The sequence below is a fragment of the Tasmannia lanceolata genome, unplaced genomic scaffold, assembly GCF_043159265.1.
Source record: "Tasmannia lanceolata isolate RefF3 unplaced genomic scaffold, GAP_Taslan_0.1 ptg000008l, whole genome shotgun sequence".
Classification (NCBI taxonomy): domain Eukaryota; kingdom Viridiplantae; phylum Streptophyta; class Magnoliopsida; order Canellales; family Winteraceae; genus Tasmannia; species Tasmannia lanceolata.
The window spans coordinates 28,643,688-28,660,259 of record NW_027518685.1 but is presented as its reverse complement, the minus strand read 5'-3'; the positions used below and the strand labels follow the sequence as shown (position 1 = coordinate 28,660,259).

The following is a 16,572-nucleotide window of genomic DNA, read 5'->3' as shown; positions in this document are numbered from 1 at the left end:
TAAAGAATGATATTTGGTAGACAACATCATTGAACCACACAACAAAGTAACCGTATCTTATGCATGGGATGCCATATCGGCACGGGACCAATTATACTCGTAACTCTATGTGGTATTGACATAGAGTTCGGATCCTTAGAGGGGAGAATAGTCATCATACTTTCTTATACTTTATTGCATTGTACTTCTTTATTAACTTTACTGTTCTAGATATGTGCAACAACTCATGTCACTAGGTGTTCGATGTCATTAAGCCATATTGGACGGTATTGATGCTTACGTGATGGTTTCTAAGTATGTATTTGTGCTTATGTTTCCATACATTTCATCATTTGCATATGTTTCCATACTCCGCGATTTAACCAGATTTCCACCAAAATTGAAATGTTTCTGTTTCTTGCCGACCGAAATCGAAACCGAAACTGAAATTTTAAACCTTGTTCCCAAGGTGGAGGGCAAGGAGGTGAAAGGTTTTAGACCTATCAATCTCGTTAGCAATATGTACTAGATTCTTGCCAAATGTCATAGTTGATCGTCTTAAAATGGTTGTGTTCCTTTGTCTCATGCCTTCCTGATCCTTCTTTGCAGCTTGCAAGATACTTTCATCTCTTAGGTCCGACCTGATCGTTGGGACTGGACTCTGATTTTCAAGGAGTTCCCTCCCTAGATGGTTGGCATGGAAAATCAGGTTGACAGTGGTGACATGTGCCTTGCAACACTAGTCATTTTTGGGCTACTTTGTTAAGATAATTCTTAGGAATTGGTGAAGGAGTTGAAAGGTGTTGTCCCAAAAGAGAAAGTAAAGCCAGTCGAATCAGATTCACAATCTTCATGCCATTTGGGATGGTTTGAATGTTAACCTGGACAAAAGCTTTCTCGTATGTTGTAATATGGATCACAATTATGTGCAGAGCTGGTTTAAAATGATGGGATGTTTGACGTTCTCCTTTCCGATTCTCTACCTTGGTATGCTGTTAGGTATGTGTATCACTTGATTAATGAGAGGATGGAAAATAAGCTTGTGGGTTGGAAGAAGTCCTTTCTTTCGTGGCTGTATTACCCTAATTAAAGCTGCCCTTCCCAATCTTACTGTGTATTTTATGTCACTGTTTAAGATTTTGGAAACTGTGGCAATAAAGCTAGAAAAACATCAAAAGGGACTTCTGATGGGAAGGTAAATAGCGTGTATCCCTCTCAAAGAGGGGAAGAAGGTTTAGGTATTGGAAATGTAGTTAGAAGGAGCAAAGCTCTCTTGGGGAAGTGGTTGTGTCATTTTTGAAAAGTGAAAGACACTTTGTGTAGAAAAGTCATTAAAGCAGGTGTGGGGAAACAAGGGATGGGTTGGAATGATATGGTTAGGTGTTCCTTTGTCTTATCTCTTATGTCTTCTGGAGCCTTTTTAGGATTGAAAGGAAAAAAGATGGGGATGGGTTGGAATCGTATGGTTAGGTGTCTCATCTCTTATGTCTTCCCGAGCCTTTTTAGGATTGCAGGGAAAAAAGATGCCAGAGTCTATGAGTGTTTTGGTTTGGGAGTCAAGAGTTCTATAGGAATCTCAAAGACCCCAAAAATTTATATTTTACTATCCTGTGCAGCTTGCAAGACAGTTTCATTTCTCAGGTTCAACCTGATTGTCGAGTCTGGACACTACTCTTGATCTGAGAGGCTCCTTATCTTCAATTTTCGAAGAGTTCCCTCTCTAGATAGTTAGCGTGGAAAATCATGTTCACAATGGTGACATGTGCATTGCAACACAAATCATTCTTGGGCTAATCTGTTAATATAATTGTTAGGAATTGGGGAACGATTTTTTTTCGCTTGCCTGATCAGTCAAACTGATTCTTTTGAGGCAAAGGTTTGCGCCTTTCACCGGGATTGATCATCTTCTTATGCTAGATGGAGGTTAGTCTTGAAGTGGAAGGTGATCCTTCCAACATAATGTCGTGGGCCAAGGGTAATTGTGACGGTCCGTGGAGATTGTTTGGGTAATGTAATTTTTGGTGGGAGTCGATGTAAGTTATGCCTCTCGGGTGGACAGCCTAAATGTTTAACCTTAGCTAAGATTGTTGCTTGAGAACAACAAATGTCACATTTCATGGACCAGGGTCGACTACTAAAGCTGCCAATCAGACGATTGTCAGTTTCCATAAGCTAAGGCCATGTTTGGCTGCCCTGGAAATTTTTTCAATGTAATTCTAGTTTATCAACTGGTGAGAGAGGGCTAGGGAGGGTGGGAGGAGAGACTAGAGGGAGTACAAGTGAGGAGTGCGTGAGAGGAGGCTGAAAAAGGAACAAAAAAACTCTAATCAAAATATAATTTTATTTTCTCCTTCTTTTTAGCCACTCACCTTCACCCTAGTCATGCAATCTCAACACTCTTCACGTCCCACACCCACCCCTTTTTTTGAATAGTTTTCATCTTCCGCGCACCCTATATATCTCACAAACTAATATTCGATGCAAAGAAAATCCATGGTTGCCAAACATGGCCTTAAATGTCCATTTTCAGATAGAGAACCAGGGTCGACTCCTAAAAGAATGAAACAAACCCCTCTTGTCGTATCCCATGAGCACGAGGGAGAAGCATTAGGTGCCCATAAACAAACCGTTCCATCACAAATGCATACAAAGTGGAAGGAGCCTACCAACCCAATGAGGGTGGTGAAATTCTCCAATTGCATTCCCTGTGACCTGAAATGAATGAATTTGGAAGCCAGTACACACACAAAAAAAAAATAATAATAATAAAAACCTTGTAAGCTTTGTTGGGCCATAGTTGGCAAAACTCTCCTTTAACGGCATTTATTTTTTTTGAAAAAAAATGTGTTTTATTGGTGCGCCACTTAAAACTCCGTTTGAAACTTTTACAACAAATGAAACTCCGTTTTTTTGGCAAACGTTTTAAACATGTTCAAAACGCGTTTTAAATGTTTTAAACAAGCTTTTTGGCCGACATCCAATTTTACCCCCGCCATATTTTGTAAATGACAAAATTCTGAACTCATTTTCTTGAATTTCCGTTTTTTAATACATTTTTTTAATCAATGCCGTATTAAACTCGAATTTTTACCGTCCCGTTTTTTTGCCGAATCACGTTTTGCTAACTATAGTTGGGCATTTAAGGCTCATCTCGGCTTAACATCCAAATTTGAGATTGAAAATTTAATGGAAATGGGAGATTCACTCTTTGGCAGAGAAGAGTGAAAGATATCCTTGTTTACAAGGCTTGGCTAATAGTTGTTGAGTGCGGAAGACATTTAATTGAAGGGGGTCAGCACAATTCAACTGTGTCTCGAGGATGACATTTTGGAAGAAGAATTAGTGCCTGTATTATGGTAGAAGTTGAAAAGCTTTATATGTCAAAAAATTTGGCCAAATGACTGTATCTAAATCGACAGTTGTACAGGCTGAAGAAGCAAGAATGCAAGAATCTTTTGGAACACATAATTGTGTTCAAGGGCCTTGTGGATCAGATTTGTAAAGTTTAAGAAAAGATGAAAGAGTTGTGAAGTTGGAAGAAGTCACGACAACGCTATTATCATATGAGATTAGGAGGGGGCCTGATGAAGATGTTGGTTAAGAACTTGATTTGATTGTTGGTGTGGAGAATTGAAAAGAAAGATGTCTGACAGGAGACCCAAAAAAAGGCAGGTCAAGATCTTGAGTCAGTGGTAAAGGCGTACAATGATATTGTTGCAAAGATACGATCACATCAAGAGAGATTTTTTGAAGCGATCTGACAAGTCAGACATTGATGCTACAAATAGAGTTGAGTTATTCTCACAGTCTCTACATGTAATCAAACTTCTCCCTTTAAACTTCTTTGGTTATCTTAGAAGAAGAAAACAAACTATTGGAATTAACAAGAGAGAAATATGCTATGAGATACACAAGGAAAATTTGGAACGTCAATGCACTGAGTAAAACATGAAAGCAACACTCTAACTTTATTCACGTTCAAACTCTATATATACATCAATAGCTTATTCGACTTGGCAACAGCAACCAAGTTTCACACCAATTCTTCTTTCTAAACAATAATAAAATAATAAAGATAAACTTCACTGCCTAATTTTGATAAAATCAAACTCTAAAGCTAATAGCTGCTAGCTATAATTCAAAACCAAAAAATGACTCATTAGAGTTGGTGGTGACTCACGTGCACAATTCTCCCCCTCAACACCGACTCGCCAAACTACTCAAATTCGTTATGAATTAACCTCGTCAGCCCAGTCCCTCCGACGCCATGCATGAATCATTAGTGACTCTAGCACTCCCCTTCAGCGCCGACTCTCTACTAGTCACGCCAAGTTCCTCTCGAAACTTCACAAACTTCTTATAGCTCAACCCTTCAAAAGTATCATGAAACTTCAATCTCTCACCGTTCCACTCTCTCGGAGCCTCCTTCCACAACTTGCACACGTATTGCAAATTCTTGCTACTCTCGAACCCCCTAGGTTGCTCAATGAAAATTTCTCGATCCAATTCACCATGTAAGAATACATTCTTTACATCCATCTGCCACAATTTCCATCCTTTGCTTGCCGCCAATGCAATCCACACACGACTAAACGTCTCATCAAAGTCAATTTCGTATTGTTGGGAAAAATCTCGATCAATTGAACCATCCGCCTTTTCCTTCACCTTGAATACCCATCTACAAGAAATAGGCTTTACATTCGGTAGAGGTGGGACAAGATCCCACGTTTCATCCTTCCTCAAGACAATAATCTCCTCGCCCATAGCGATTTGCCACTCATTGATGTATTTTGCCTCTTCAAAAGAAGTCGGCTTTCTAAGACATTACAATCTACCGTAAGCGCCTCTTCCACCTCATGATCTTCTGAGACATTACACTATTCTGTAAGTGTCTCTTGATCACCAACCAAATTTGTTTCACAATCATGACTCTTCACAATAGGAGATTCTGCAACATTCAGTGCAAAGCAAACCTCCCCCTCAAAGTCATAATCCGTAGCAATCTCTTCCACTGCCACATCATAAGCAAAAGAAGTTTGCATATCCCATTCACCATGGTCATCATCCTCCTTATCTTTGGATTCGACGATAAAATTCCCATCATCGGTCTAAGTCTTAGCCCGACAATTTCTTCTAATATGACCAAGCTTGCCACATTGATAACAATAAAAGTCACGTTTTTCTTGTGATTTTTTATTGTTATTAGCCCGATCATCTCTCTTATAACCATCCTTCGGCTTTTTATTTTTCTGCCACTTCCGCTTGCTATTCACTGCAAGCGCTTCCTCACTTTGTTTCACAGATAATCCGGCCATCTGCCTTGTCAACATCTTTTGATTAATCAAGAGATTCTCCAACTCCAGGAGAGACGATTGCGTTGGCCAACCACGAATAGCAGTTATAAAACGGCTAAACTTAGGCCTCAAGCCGCGGATAATCATTCTCTGCATCCGAATTTCACTAATCTTAGACTCCTCGTCTTCATAAAATAATCAAAAACAGATAAATTACCTTGTGTTAATGAGCTGATCTCGTTCTCCAAGAACTGCAATCGTGCATCGTTCGCCCGTGAAAAGAGAGATGAGAGTGTCTCCCACGCTTCTTTCAGAGTTTTCACATCTCTAATATGCTCAATCAACTCCTTCTGTATTGACGCCTTCAATACGTACAACGCTTTTCCGGCACGGATCTTCCACTTCTGTAACGTATCCGCTCCCTCTTCTGGTGCCTCGGTGTCGTTGCCATTCGCTATCTCCCATAGATCCTGGCCTCGAAGATGCGACTCCAAGCACGACTTCCAATAGATGTAATTGGTATTGTTGAGCGTTTCAATCCCTGCCAACGTACCAACACTTTCTGCCATCTCTTCTTCCAACCTTGATATCATCTCGAAGCAAATCCAAGAACAAACCGGTATTCAGATCGAACACCTGCTCTGATACCACTTGTAAACTTCTTTGGTTATCTTAGAAGAAGAAAACAAACTCTTGGAATTAACAAGAGAAAGAAATATGCTATGAGATACACAAGGAAAATTTGGAACGTCAATGCACTGTGTAAAACATGAAAGCACCACTCTAACTTTATTCACGTTCAAACTTTATAGACATCAATAGCTTATTCGACTTGGCAACAACAACCAAGTTTCACACAAATTCTTCTTTCTAAACAATAATAAAATAATAAAGATAAACGTCACTGCCTAATTTTGATAAAATCAAACTCTAAAGCTAATAGCTACTAGCTACAATTCAAAACCAAAAAGGACTCTCTAGAGTCGGTGGTGACTCACGTTCACACTACCCATGATGAGTGGATTATGGAGTCACGGTGCTCCGTTAATATATGCTCTTGAAGAGATTATTTTGATATTTTCCAAGAGATAATGGTAGGTCTTGTGCTCTTGGATGATGGATCCACCTGTGATGTTACGAGAATTGGGACAATGAAGATCAAGATGTTCAAGAAGTTGTTTGTACGTTGAGTGGTGTGGCATATGTACTAAGTGTGTGTTTGGCGTACCGTTTAAAACACCGTTTGGCGTTTGAAACACCGTTTTGGAGCCAAACGGCCGTTTGGGAGTGTTTGGGTGCTCAGCCATCGTTTGAAACGCTGTTTGAAACACCGTTTTGAACCCTCAAAACGGCGTTTTGCAAACGGAGGGGGGGAGGTCCGTTTGCAAAACGCCGTTTTGAACGGAGTTTTTGGGCTGTGGGTTTTTACATGTTTGCCCTTACCAAAAATCCATTTTTACGTATATGCGTGCGATTTTATGCGTTACGTCAAATACCAAAAAAGTGGGGGTGTTAATATCATTCTTGAGGACACAAATTTGTTAAATTGTTAATATTTGATTCAAAACAAGGGGCTGCTGATATCATTATATGATCTCTTAATTTTGATTTTTTAAAGAGAAAAGAATTAAAAGAAACCCTAGTTTCTTCATCTACTTTGCAAAGTTGTAAACCCTCTCACGCCTCACTGCCTCAGCGCCTCCACTCGTCTGTCAAATCCTTCAAATCCGGCCGTTGAGAAGAAGAAGGAGAAGAACCCCAAAGGTATAGCCTTTTTTTGTTTTGGCAATGATGTTTAATTTTAATAGTGTTTGAATGAGATCTTAATGACCTTTTAATATTGGGCCTAATGAGAGAGTAGTTGAGTTACATTTAGGCCAACCAAACAATGTCCTTTTTGGTCATTTTACCACTAAAACTCCGTTTTGGGGCATTTGCAACCAAACACACAATACCTTCGTTTGCCGTTTAAAACGCCGTTTTGATCTGGCCAACCAAATATGAAAACGCCATTTTGCAAAACAGCGTTTTAAACGCTATTTCAAACGGCACGCCAAACACACCCTAAATATGCAAAAGAATCTAGTGTCTCTTGGCTACTTGGACTCCAAAGGTTGCAGATAATCAACCATAAGTGGACCCATGAAAATTACATGCGACTGTATAGTTTTGATTAAAGGAGCTAAGTGTTGAAGACTATCATTTCCTAAGGAATACGTTTTCTAAAAGTTTTCATTTGATTTGGATGGTAAGTTGGAAACTGATTGGCGTGTTCACACGTAAGGTCTCTTTCGCAATTAGTGCAAAGGCAGATTTTTCCAAGTTGCAGACAACGGGGAGAAATTAATTTCCATTGCTATGAAGGACGAATTTAGGTCCCTCTCCAGAGTCAACTAGGTGAGTCCACTCGATGCAATTATTCATGATTGGCTATGTTGATCAAATCAGGTGGAATAAGATCTAGGATGGAATGGTGTAGCGGTCTTTCCAAAGGCCAACGGTGGTTTGCGATGGCAGATGACCGGTGGTAACCGCATGAAAAATCTTCAATTTAGCCAAGGTGGAGATTGTGGGATTTTTGTCATATTTTCCACTCTACGTGAGTTTTTTCCTATTGTCAGTTACCTAGTAAAACTAAGATTGTTATGGAGCATAGTGTGACCCCATGGAAAATCTTATGGTTAGTCAAGGGAGATATTGTTTGGTTTTTGTCTTATTTTGTACTCTACGTGAGTGTCTTCTTGTGCTAGAAAAGGAAAGGGAAGGAGACAAGAAAAGGGCGGTCTAGTATGAGGCTCCCGCCATTGCGGGGTCTGGGGAGGGCTAGATGTCATGGGTGATTCCACAACTTCCAATTCAATGGTGGATGAAGAAATGAGCTAGCCACTCCTCGAGAAGAGAAAAACTAGGGTGGTCGTAGATCAGGTTTTTGAAAAAGAAGAAATCGATGTTAATGCACAGACGATTGAGAGATTGGATTAATTAGACCCCTTAGAGATTCCTTAAGTGGGAAGGCAGATGCGGCCAATTCAATTCGACCGTACGCAGCCTTACCCCTACTTTGTAGAGAGGCTGTTTTTGTGTTTCGAACCCGGTGTAACTAAGCTTGTTGTGGAGCATATGACGTAGACTAAGAGAGAAAGGAGAGAGTTGGTCTATGGCCTCCCAGTTAGACTAGAACTAGGTCTTGGGATTGAAGAAATTCTATATAGAATTCTTCTTGGGTATTTCTGTTGTGGTGAGAAATTGAGAGGAACTCTCTTTTTTTCCTCTCTGTTTTTTGTGAACAGCCTAGGATGAAGAAGATGGGGAAGAGTCGTCGTTGTTTGCAGTTTTGGGATAAAACCATTGTACTCCCGTTTTATTGTTTTCTCATTGTGGAAGATCGTGCTCTGGCCCGTAGATGGAGGCATCCTGGCCGAACTATGTAAAATATTGGTCTGTCTATACTTGTGATTTGTTTCTTTTGTATTACTTTTCCTGTGATCCAATCCTTTTTTCCGCGTCAGTTTTTTCTACAGACATCAAGAGGATAGAAATCCCTAGATAAGCTGTTTTTTGAGTTGACTATCTGTCCACGACAACCTTTGTTCTTGGAAAAAAATTACCAAAACAAAATTGGTGAATATCAAACAAGATGGTTTCTAGATAAACTTAACAAAGGACTCCTATTATTCAGCATTAGAGTACACTTAACCAGTTTGTATTGGATTTTGACAACCGATTCTGAGCCCAATATCAGTTTTGGGCTCACAGCCGGGTCTCATGCAAAATCCAAAACAAGCAGGGAAAAATCTAGTGCGAATTATTATTTGATTGTATATATTAATGGGATAATTAATTATGTACAAATTAAAGAGATGGGGCTTTATTGAATTTCATACACTATTCATTAGCATAAGCCATTGGAAATTACAAAGTAATACTTACATGAATTACTACTCGCCAAATTCACCTGTATTTAATCCATCCATAATCATCTTCTATTTCGTATTTAAAGATACAATCTATTTGAAGAATTTTGGAGACTTTCACTAATCTTGGATGATTTACAATAGAGGTCCAGGTGTGCTTATATTGAGCACATACATGATAAACATAGAAAGAGATCAAGCAGACTATGGAAAGAGATAATGATGGAATATTCTAATCTAATCTACTTACTAATTAAATCTAGCTGCGTATTCTAGTGGGTTGCCTCATTAACCAACTTGCCTAATCTCCCACAAGAAGATCTAACAGTGAGATCTACACCTAATCCAACGGTGGATCTCACATATTCTAACACTATTTTCCATTTAAAAACCAACTGTCATATCCTTCTAGACCTGGCAAACGGGTGGGTCGGGCCGGGTCAACCCGCGGGTGATGCGGGTGCGGGTCCACGGGTCGGGTGAGAAAATGACCCACATTTTGGCGGGTCAAAATTTACGTGCGGGTCACCCGCAAATATGCCCCAAATATGGGATTGTAATAATTATTTTGATTTTACAGCCTCTATTTTTCCCGTAATTGTCATAACCTCCTATATATGATTTGGTATTTTTTTCGTAATTTTAAAATTTTATAACCTTTTCTAGGTAATTTTTCATTCAAAACTTTATAATTTAGCTAATTTACTTTTTGTGGTGTAATGATTACTTTCTAGGAACATTTTAGCAACATTCGGATGCGCGCATCTTTGCATACACAAATGCCACTTGCCGAGAAATTGCCAAAGGAGAAGCTTGATAGCAAATTCTAATAAAATAAAAACCACATTTAAATGTTATCAACACTACTGGGCACTCTCACTTTATGGATGGCCCACACCATAGGATGATCTAAACCATCCATTAGTTGGGCCATAGCCTAAATAGGTTATGCTCCAAAAATCATTTCCATAGGATGATCCTATCCCTCCAATCTGAATGTTAGAGGGTTGATCCTAACCCTCTATAGATCGGAGGGTTAGAATCAACCGATGGAAATAATTTTGGGGCATAACCTATTTAGGGTATGGTCCATCTAATGGACGGTTTGGAACTTTGGATAATCCTACGGTGCAGGACATACCGTACTTTTTATAAAGTGAGGAGTTACTCATAAAAAACAAACACCAGTGATGATAACATTCTCAAAAAGATTAAAAAATACTGTAAAAATGCTGGTGCCCGCGGGTTGACCCGACCCGACCCGTGTTTTTGCGGGTTGGGTCACCCGCGGGTTGGTTTTTGACGGGTCACGGAAACTTAGACCCGTGCCCGCAAATTTGCGGGTGGGCCGGGTCGACCCGCGGGCACGGGTCACTTTTGCCAGGTCTATATCCTTCTTCTTCTAATACACAGGCATACCCTCCTTTCCTTCTCCACTAATTAAGAAAAACGTGACATATTGTAATTTCCACCTAACTAATCGTATGGGTCATTTAGAATTTACATCATTTCAATCTATAGCTCATTTGAATTCGTCAATTCCATTAAATTTCTTCATTAACTCTATTTATTGCCATCACACCCTTAGATCGATGCTTGACAACAGTTTACTAAGTTTGAATAAAGAAAAAGAATGTTTCCATTTTGTTTGTTTCCTTCTCATTACAAACCAAACGCCTAACAAAAACAAGCACTTGGGGGGTCTACAATAATTTCTCACCACCTTGTGTTAAGTTGGTCTTCACTATGACCATTGAATAGAAAGTCATTCGAACTAGTGAAATAAATTATTCATAAAACGGCACCACCAAATCCGAGTTGACTATTCTTTTTTCACTTCACTTCATCAGAGACTTTTTAGGCCAAGGCTAAAAGCACTATAATAAGGTAAGATACCTTCTCTATTATATAATGAGTCCCATCCTTTGGCCAAATGGGACTTTGAAGAGGATGAATGGTCAAAAACTACACACAGGCAAAGTTGCATTTGCCAAAATAATAGGGAAAATGAAATCGTCACTCTATTGTTTTGATAATGGCACCCCTTTCACTAATAAAGACTTTTCTAATTAGCTGTTAAGAGCTTTAAGAACTTTAAAGTCTTTTCTAATTAGCTGTTAAGACTTTTCCCTTATGTATTTAATATATCTGGTCGAGATCTCTCCTAATCCCAGCTTACCAATAAAAAAAAAGCTTTACAGAGTAACACGCGTCCTTAATAACATACCTAATATATTTTGGAGATGATATCCACACTCCCATATTTTACTAATGCTACTCTATTCAATTTAATTTCCTAGGCCTATCGTTGAAAATTAGAATAATTCAAAAAAAAAAAAAAAAAAAAAAAAAAAAAAAACTATCAACAAACAATTAGAAAAGTGTTTAGCAAAGGGGCAGTGCCGTTATCAAAACAGGGCCTATATCATTTCTCAAGTGTTTTTTTTTTTTTTTTTGTCATTAATCAAAATAAGAGGTGCTGAAATCATCATCATAATTTAATTTAATTCTTCCAATATGTAGAAGTGGGTGCACTTTATTGTTCTACAAAGACTACAATGAAGTCTCATATTTCTAGAGTAATACTCAAGTCAAGACTAGAAGGGGGGAAGAAATGTAGACTTTCCAGAACAGCCTACCATTCTCTCCTATTCACACTATGCAGACTGAAATGACGAAGCAAAATAATATTTTTACATTGTACAAACAGTGACAGTTACGCCAGAATTTATTCATTACTTTAGAAAAACTTAGACCAAAATAGTATAAATTATTACCAATCATATGCTATATTAGTATAGAATTCTAACTCAATCTATATATATTTGTTGACTTGCTTGACCTCGAAATATATGGCAAGTCCATGGCTTTCTCCGATTGAAATTTAAATACAAAATTTCATGGGGAGTCGATTTATCCATTTGGGGAGTCGATTTATCACTGCCCTTTCGAGGAGAGAGAAAGACACATGGGGAGTCTATTTATCCATTTGGGGAGTCGATTTATCACTGCCCAATTTCATTTGTTTTTTTTGTTTTTTTTATTATAATTATTATTATCTGGCGTGTCTGACAAAAAGTAGTAAGAAATTAAGAGAGGGAGGTCATCCAAAACAGAAGAAATCATAGTGTAAGTCATATGTGCAAAAGTGGCAAGTGGGATGGGCGAATTATGGCTTTTGTGGGAGCCTCATGTCGACATTGAATTCTAGTTGGTTGGCCCTCTATAGGTTAGAAATATTAAAGCACGAGGAAAGAAATTAATTTGAATCAATCAATAGAGTGTGGAGAAAGGTCTTCAAATTGATTCCCCAAAGAAATTGGAAAAATGGGTTTTGTTATTTGTTAGTGAGTTTTATTGAAGGAGAATGGTATAATCAAAAGGACAAAATCAATGACTTTCTAGAAACACAGTACTACTCACTAGCCCACTTACAAAATACGAGGCTTCATGTTAATAGAGTGGGGTCCATTGTGTATTTCCAAACAGAAGGGCTCCTATTGGGCCTCACTTATGCCTCTTTTCAATCCTGTTGAGAACAAGGTTTAAAATTTCGGTTTCGATTCCGGTTTCAGACCCATGAAATTCCAAAATTTCGGTCGAAATCTGGTACAAAAACTGAAACAATATTTTATTCAATATTAAATTTCGGTCGAATTTTCCGTGAAATATTAATTTAATTAAAAAAACAGATTTTTGGGTCAAATTTCTGAAAAATCAAAATTTCGACCGAAATTCTGAAATTTCTATTGAAATAAATGACCGTTTCGGTTTTGATTGATTTCGGTGTCGGTCTCAACCGAAATTTATGATTTCGGTCGAAATTTAAAACCATGGTTGAGAACACCTTGATCAGATGATCTAGACCCTTAGCCTTACAAAATAGGTTTTTTTTTTGTCAAAGTCTATCTAGTCAAGTCCATGATTCTTAGGTGATAAGTCATAGCTTCCAGAACACCATATACTTTTAGTTTCTTATTATTATTTTTTATAATATTTAATATAATAAATATCTATGTTATTGATGTTTACTTAACCCACTCCCACTGGTCATGGTATTTGGATGCCACCAAAATTTGCCTTTATTTAAAAATATGATTATTTTAGTTTAATATTATATGCAAGATATTAAGGTCCTGAAAATATCATTTCTAAAACTATTATAAACATCATTTGTTAATACCCACATTCAACTTTAAAACCCTTTTGCATGTAAGATTTTTTCTTTTTTTTTTTGATGGGTAATTGCATGTAAGATTATTGTATATGCAAATAATTTTCAGAGGTATCTAGAGAGGCCCTACAACTCAGTTTTTGATTGCCATGTAAACTTTGGTCAAATCTTAAGATATCTAATCAAATCTCTATAATCAATTATCAAGACCTCATTTTTTGACCAAAGAAATCATATCTGGAAGGTCAAAGATACATGTGAACGAAGTGAGAAAGGGTGCAACATGGAAAGATCAATACCATATCCAAAGCCGTCCGATCTGCAGTTACAATAGACTGCCCAAATGCAACGATCGATGTCGGCCAATTTTGGCAAGACCAGTACCTTACATGGAAGCATCTTTCTTTTCGCTAGAAGAAGCATAGGTGAGATTTCCTACGTGCTTTTGTACTTGTTCTTCGCATTCGTTGATCGTTGGTTGAATTGGACTAACTCCCATGACAGGTAGAGAATGACACCCTCAATCTCATCCCTCACTTGGATGGATTTATTTATTTTGGTTGAACTATCATAAACAAATGAAATTCTTCCTAAAAAGCAGAGGAGCCCTATACTAGTTATGCAGTGGCTTCGGTAATGGTCTAATTCACATCCACAGAGCATGCAAAAAAGGATTGGGATGTGTTTGGCTTGGGTTCAGGTCGGCCTGACGCAAAAACTGAAAAAAATACAAAAAATGGATATTGGGTTTGGGTTCGGGTTTCAATAAAATTATGAGGAGGATGTCGGGTTCAGGTCAGGCTGCCCAAGGCCTCGACCGTGATCCCTAATTAAATTGGGTTGACCTTTCCTAACGCTAACCCAATCAACCAGCGGGAAGGCCAAGCCAATCTGAGCTGAAAATCAGGTAATTAAACTCGTCAGGTTGGGGGCTGGCCCAGTCCAAGTTGCACCAGTAATGGAGATGAACCATTTACATGATAGGTTCTACCTTAGAACCATTTTAACCAATCTCCTCAATGGCTTTATAGGTAGCCCAATTTGGGGTATTATAAATTTATATTTTGTAGTGTTCTTTCTACGGTTCTTGATTGGATACTTATAATCAACTCATAATGATTTTTCAGAATTAAAATATTTAATGTGAGGTCGCCACATAAATGGCTTGTATCAATTAAGATCAGCTCCATACACACATAGAGCTTAGGAAGCATGGTAATAGAAGCATGGCAATCTGACAAATCTTTTTAATGTCCCATTTTGGTCTTCAGTCTTGTAAAAAGAGGCTTTCCTTCTAGAGCATGGGTAGCATACCACACGTCGAAGGCCCTCCATAGTCAATACAGTGCTGGATATTGACCCTGCATGGTCGGACTTTCCCTTTGCCTAGTTGGCACATTACTTAGTAAAATAAAAAGTTGGTATATCGGAGGATGGGTCTAACCCTTAATGATTCTATAATAGACGACCTCACCAAGTACGTATCCCAAAATGAATCACCGAATGAGAGTTCAGATGACGGGTTTGAAGCTCCCATCTCGAGGATCTCAGAAGGTCCAACTACAGAGGGCTATGTTTCCCCCGAATTCCAAATCTCGTGACACCCTTAGTGGGAGATACTCTAAAAACGACATGTTCACCTTCTTGAAATTTCAGTTCCCTTCTCCTGACAACTGCATAACTCTTATGTCGGCTTTGAGTTGTTTAAAGCCGCTCTCTAATCAAATGAACATTTTCAACTGTCTGTTGCACAATATCGGGACCTAAAATCTTCGTTTCTCCAACATCATCCCAGCAAATCAATGATCTACACCTCCTCCCATACAAGGCCACATTAGATACCATATGGATACTTGCCTGATAACTATTGTTATAGGTGAACTCTACCATAGGTAGGTGATCATCCCAAAACTGCTTCATATCAATGGCAAATAACCTCAGTATGTCCTCGAATGTCTGAATGGTATGTTTCTACAGAAATCAACCCACTTACGTATTTATACTTGTTTTAGGAAACTCTAAATCTAAAATTAATGCATGGACAAAAACTCCCATTAAAGCAAGAAGGGACAAATCTTACATGGGGGTATTTTGGGTATTTCGGGACAAATCTGATTTTTTTTCACTGTGAGTCGCTGAATTGGAAATTCAAGGATTTGATCGGGATCCAAATGTCAATGCAAAAAGGGCTGCAAATGTGAGAATTCCAAATCAAAATCTTCTCGGCATCCAAACGGGCCCTAATTTAAATTTAAAAACATGTTATCAAAAAACTCCTGGATAATGGTGGTCGTCACTAGAACAAGTTTATTTATTACCGCCACAACCCGCACAAATAATTAAGTATTGAAATGGATGACCTAGCTAGCTGTACGAAAGAATTCTATCTTTTTGACACTTTTCTTGCTCTTTCCCACTTGAAAATAGAAACATAACCATCTAAATTTCAATGGATACAAAAATAGATATAACCTTTCCCTTGATACAATTAAAAACTGCAACTCCCTCTCTCTCTCTCTCTCTCTCTCTCTCTCTCTCTCTCTCTCTCTCTATATATATATATATATATATATATATATATATATATATATATATATATATATATATATATATATATATAGAGGAAAGTGTTTCTAGTCCGGCGAATGCTTTAGATCACCACAAAATATGTGGGACCCATGTGTTTTTGGGTGGTGGACTAGAGAATGATCTCTAGTCGGCCGGACTAGAAACACTTTCCTCATATATATATATATATATATATATATATATATATATATAATTATCAATTGATTTCAGGGAAAGCCAGTAAGCAGCTCACATTTGCAGTAGATAACAGCTCCTCGGATGAATTAAATGAATAAGACAAAATCTGCTAAAATTTGTGGCTGTTTTCTTATGCAAAAGTGAGCAGCAAAATGGCTTTCCGCAAAATTGCCTAGCAAATCAATTTATATTTAAATATGTCTTATTTTAGCTTGAACTGTCTTTGCATTTTCCACTCCATAAAGGTGGGGGAACGTGGAAAATGTTGTTATTTATCCCTCTATGTTCCTACTTCACTTAAATGCAGTAGGTCTGCAGCACTATGTTTGTTTGTTTTACTTGGTTTCGATTTACATTTTAGATAGAGGACAAAATCTTATGGGGGAGTTGTAACAAACCTATATATATAGCACATCAAATTAGTGAGGTTGAATTGAAGAGGAAG

The 16,572-nt window shown here is 38.1% G+C and overlaps 1 long non-coding RNA gene across 1 annotated transcript; it reads left to right on the top strand.

Annotated features, from left to right (window-relative positions):
• The first annotated feature begins 13,405 nt into the window (after nucleotides 1–13,405).
• Nucleotides 13,406–14,440, top strand: LOC143885078 (uncharacterized). Its single transcript, XR_013253135.1, has 2 exons — nucleotides 13,406–13,786; nucleotides 13,866–14,440. It is a non-coding gene; the product is annotated as an uncharacterized LOC143885078 (long non-coding RNA).
• Nucleotides 14,441–16,572: the final 2,132 nt, after the last annotated feature.